The sequence below is a fragment of the Crocuta crocuta genome, unplaced genomic scaffold, assembly GCF_008692635.1.
Source record: "Crocuta crocuta isolate KB4526 unplaced genomic scaffold, BGI_CrCroc_1.0 scaffold121, whole genome shotgun sequence".
Taxonomy (NCBI): domain Eukaryota; kingdom Metazoa; phylum Chordata; class Mammalia; order Carnivora; family Hyaenidae; genus Crocuta; species Crocuta crocuta.
Window position 1 is genome coordinate 4,227,829 of NW_027528608.1, and position 5,202 is coordinate 4,233,030.

The 5,202-nt window shown below is 47.3% G+C and overlaps 1 long non-coding RNA gene across 1 annotated transcript; it reads left to right on the forward strand.

The window, feature by feature from the left end:
* Positions 1–557: 557 nt before the first annotated feature.
* On the forward strand, positions 558–1,890 carry LOC144223886 (uncharacterized). The gene is made up of 2 exons (XR_013332857.1): positions 558–722; positions 1,786–1,890. It is a non-coding gene; the product is annotated as an uncharacterized LOC144223886 (long non-coding RNA).
* Positions 1,891–5,202: the final 3,312 nt, after the last annotated feature.

Here is a 5,202-nt window from a genome sequence, read left to right on the forward strand (position 1 = left end):
TCGCGTTTCATGTGCGCCCCTCGCCCATTCTCCGGGATCACTAGCTCTTTGGTAAGGCAGGGTTTCCCTCAGTTCTTTGTGCAGCATTTCCAGGCAAGGCGGGCATTTTTACTTGAAATAAGAATCAACATCTTCGTTTGGGAGTTATGATCAATTTGTGTGTGTTTTAGCCCAGGAAGTAGTACCTGCCACGTCTTGTTCCTAATTCTTCCCAAAATTGGAGATGGCTGACGCGAAACCCTCTCTGGAGACATACTCAGAGCTGCTCAGGCCCACAGGGCATGCAGCAGGGAGGCCCCAAAGGGCAGAAACAAATGGAAACTTCCACTCTCCAAAGTGGGGCAGAGCCCACGCAGGGTCACACCTGGCCACCAGCGCAGCCCCAAGGGGAGCCTGGGCTGCAAATGGCATGCTAGCCAGTTGCCCTGGTTTTGCCTGACTTTAGTCACAGCCATCGATTGTTAGCTAGTCGTCTGAGTGTGCCCAGCAGCTGGGGAGGAGCCTTGAGGGCAGCCGCTGGATGAGCTCCCCTCCACATCAGCTAAGCTCGTGGGTGCAGCCTACAGTCACCCATAGCATGCCTCTGTGTCAGTGGAGGGGACCCTGCCATTCACGTCTACCTCCTCATCCATGGCAGCCTGGCGGGTTTGACCTCCCTGAGGACTGTGAATGATCTTGCGCTCGCTCTTTCTGTTCCAGGAGCAACCAGTGTAGCTCGAAAGGTAATTTCTCTCTTTTTTAAATGTTTATTTTATTTTTGAGAGAGAGAGAGAAAGAGAGAGATTGAGCAGGGGAGGAGGAGAGAGAGAGGGGGACAGAGGATCTGAAGCAGGCTCTACGCCGGTAGCAGAGAACCTGATGCAGGGCTTGAACTCACGAACCTTGAGATCATGACGTGAGCTGAGGTCAGATACTTAAGGGACTAAGCCAGCCACCCGGGCGCACCTCGAAAGCTGCTTTCTTTAGCAGCAGGAAGTAGTTGTTAGCTACCTGCTAATAACAGTCTCACAGAGGGAGAACAGACAGTCTCTGATTTGGATCCCACACCTATCGGACACCAGCTCTGTGCCAAACACTGCGCAGGGCATTTCCTCTGGAGTCAGCACTGATGTTACTATTGTTTTAAAGTCATAGAAACAGGGCATCAGGAGGGGGGAAAAGTGAGCCATAAGCCCTTCAGAAAATGCTTCTACAGGGGCGCCTGTGGCTCAGTCAGTTAAGTGTCTGACTCTTGATCTCAGCTCAGATCTTATCTTAGGGTCACAAGTTCAAACCCCACATTGGGCTCTACGCTGGGCGTGAAGCCTACTAAAAAAATGCCTCTGGGGCACCTGGGTGTCTCAGTCAGTTAAACATCCAACTCTTGGGGGGCGCCTGGGTGGCTCAGTCAGTTGAGTGTCTGACTTTGGCTCAGGTCATGATCTCACGGTTCGTGGGTTTGAGCCCCGCGTCGGGCTCTGTGCTGACATCTAGCTCAGAGCCTGGAGCCTGCTTCAGATTCTAGGTCTTCCTCTCTCTCTGACCCTCCCCTGCTCTCTCTCTCTCTCTCTCTCTCTCTCGGAAATAAAAAAACACATTAAAAAAAATCCAACTCTTAGTTTCTGCTCAGGTCATGATCTTACAGTTTCATGGGTTTGATTCTCTCTCTCTCTGTCTCTCCCCAACTTGGGTTGTCTCCATCTCTCTCAAAATAAATAAATAAACTTTAAAAAAAGCTTCTGGAAGCAGACAATGAATTCTGGCTTTGTACCCCAATCTGTCTCTCTCCTCCCTCTCCTTCCTCAGACTCATGTTCCCAGCGCTTGACTGGCAGGCCAAAAGATGTTACTTCATAAAACTCCCCGTGCTGCTCAAGCGAAGGCAAGTCACAACTGTAAACTCTAAGACCGGTGAGCAATCCAACAGTTCTCTGCATGGGAGAGTCATTCTGCCTCTCTCTAGAGAGAATTAAGAATGACAGGTTTAGAAATGTGGGGGCCCACGTCCCTCTGCACCATCGCCCCCCCCCCAAAAGACTGAACTTGCAAAAGATTATTTCAGGGCAGATATCTGTGAAGAAGATCTGCGTACCAGTCAGGAGGAAGGGGCCAGGCAAAATCGGGAGGCAAAGGGACGCCATGGCCCATTATGGGGTACACCTGCTCCACTCCACTGTGGCCTGGGGCTCCCTCTCTGCCGCGGGCCTTGGTGGCTCCGGCTTCACTTTTCTTCTGGCTTCTCTCCGCATCCAGGCAAACACCCCTGCACACGCCTTGTCTTCTTGCTTCAACTCTTCATTCACCATTACATAGTTTCTCATCCTAAGCATGAAGCCGGCACTGAAGAGTGTCCAGCACACACTGGCCACAAGGACAGCAGTGGCCGAGGGGACAGTAAGGACAAGCCTTTCTCCCCTGCCCTCCCGTACTTTCCCCACCATGTGGGGGAGGGGTTTCATAGCCCCCTCCGGGAACCATTCTTTGGCGAAGCTTTCCTGATCACCCTCATCACCAACTCTGAATCCCGTGGGGACCCGATGGCACTTTCTTGACACTTGTCACATGCGGCTTCATACCTTATTGCCTTCCATGTAGCAGAACAAAATCCTTTCAACCAAGCCAGACCTGAGCTCATATTCTGCCCCTGTCAATTTCCGGCCACACCACTTTACTTACATTCACATCCTTAAGTTTCTGTTTCCTCAGCTGGAAAAAGCAGAAATAACCCTCCTACCTTGCAGAGGATGAAATGAGATAAAGCTATGAACCAGCTTCATGTGGGATCTGGCATACAGTGGGTGCTAGGGAGTGATTTAACAAGAATTCTTGTGATTTTGGGACTGCCTTGTATAATTTTTTTTTAATGATAGATTTGAGCTTCACGTGTGTCTAGTACCAACCCTAAGCTGTCACAAACTAGCTCTGTGACCTTGTGCAGTGCACTAAACCCCTCTGAGCCTCAGTTTCCTCTATAATATGGAGTTAGCCATACCTGACTCACAGGTGTGGTTCAGTGAAGTCGTGGGTGCTGGGGCCCTTGGCATAGGGATTGTCCGATAAACCTGAGTCAGAAGCAAGAACTGTGTCTCCTTCACCTGCATGAGCCCAAACCTGATGAGGAATTCGAACATGAATGCTGCTCTCAATCAATGAACACTCATGGAAGGAACAAGAAGGCAACAAGTGTGATAGATATGTGTTCCTCTTGGGCAATTTTTATTCTTTCTGGCTTTGGACAAGAGGCTTTTCTGGGCCTCGGCATTTTCAATCTTTAAAATGGAGACAATCTGGGGCGCCTGGGTGGCTTAGTCGGTTAAGCGTCCGACTTTCGCTTAGGTCATGATCTCGCGGTTCGTGGGTTTGAGCCCCGCATCGGGCTCTGTGCTGACTGCCAGCTCAGAGCCTGGAGCCTGTTTCAGAGTCTGTGACTCCCCCTCTCTCTGACCCTCCCCTGCTCACACTGTCTCTCTCTCTCCTGGAAATAAACCATTTAAAATAAATAAATAAATAAAATGGAGACAATCTATCAACCTCACTGGATTGCTTCCAGAATTAATCCTTTAAAAATGGAAGTCTAGGGGCGCCTGGGTGGCTTAGTCGGTTAAGTGACCGACTTTCGCTTAGGNAAGGATGTCTAGACAAAAAGCAGATCAGATTATGAAGCAAGGACTATTTCAGAAATTCGGGTAATTATTTCACCTGGAGTGACTCTGATAGATAAAAAAATATGACATTTATTATAATGCCATGTTTTTACTTGGCCAAAATTTGATGGTCACTTTTTTTTGCTTGATACCAAACAAAAGGTAACTGCCTTTGCAATCTGTGGAGGTGAGCCATCTGAGATAACCTGTGATAGCCGTTGTTACATTCAACATGGGAATGTTAATATTTCATTTAAAAATTACTATTTTGGGGGTGCCTGGGTGGCTCCGTCAGTTAGGCATCTGACTTTGGCTCAGGTCATGATCTCGCAGTCCATAAGTTCAAGCCTCACATGGGGCTCTATGCTGATAGCTCAGAGCTTGGAGCCTGTCAGATTCTCTGACTCCCTCTCTCTCCGCCCCTCCCTGCTCACACTCTGTCTCTCTCTCTCTCAAAAATAAATAAACATTTAAAAGAAACCAAAAAGGGACACCGGGGTGGCTCAGTTGGTTAAGCATCCAACTTAGGCTCAGATCATGCATGATCTCACAGTTCGTGGGTTCAAGCCCCATGTCAGGCTCTGTGCTGACAGCTCAGAGCCTGGAAAACACTTCAGATTCTGTGTCTCTTTCTTGCCCTCTGCCCTTCCCTTACTTGTGCACATGCTCTCTCTCTCTCTCTCCCCCGCAAAGAAATAATTTAAAAAAAAAAAATCAACATTCACCGAGGTGGGTCAGTAGGTTAACTGTCCTGACTCTTGATTTCAGCTCAGGTCATGATCTCATGGTTTGGTTTGTGAGATCGGGCCCTCTGTAGGGCTCCCACTAACAGCACAGAACCTGCTTGGGGTTCTCTCTAAAAAATCTCTCGGCCCCTCCCCCTGCTTGCTTGCTCTCTCTCTCTCTCAAAATAAATAAATAAACTTTAAAATCATCATTCAAAACAGGAGTTGAGATTATGAAAATAAATAAATAATTTTTTACTAAATATGAGGTGATTCCTTTAATCTAGCCTTCATTTCAGCTACATCTTCCTAAGGGTGAACATCTCAATCTTTACTGTCTTGTTGAATGCAATTAGCACCTAATCCCTGCGTTTAAGTTCAGACTCGTTTCCCACTTCTATCTCTGACACCTCCCTGCATCCTACCTGACTTGTCTGATTCATTTGCCAGATATTAGGGCTTTTGCAGAAGAGAGATTTCTTACTCTTGCAATTTGGGGGCATTAATAGACTTTTGGGAGGCTTGACATGTAGACAGAATCTCTGGGCCAAAATAAAGAGTGAAAAATCCATTAAAATAGAATTGCCACTAGTTATTAAAATAGGAATACCTCAAAGAAGATTCCTCCAAATATTGGTATATTTAAAGATTTTTTTAAAAGTGTGTCTGTGATTCTGTGATATTTGTATATAACAGCAAATAGATCCTCTTTATCTTGCCCCATTATAGTGAATTCTATGACCAAGAGCTACGGAGAAGCCATTAGAACTGAGAATTTGTATGATCTCACCTGTGAAGAGGCCAACCAAGGACTCTAAAGAACAAACAGAAAGGCCTAGAGGTTAAGAACATGAG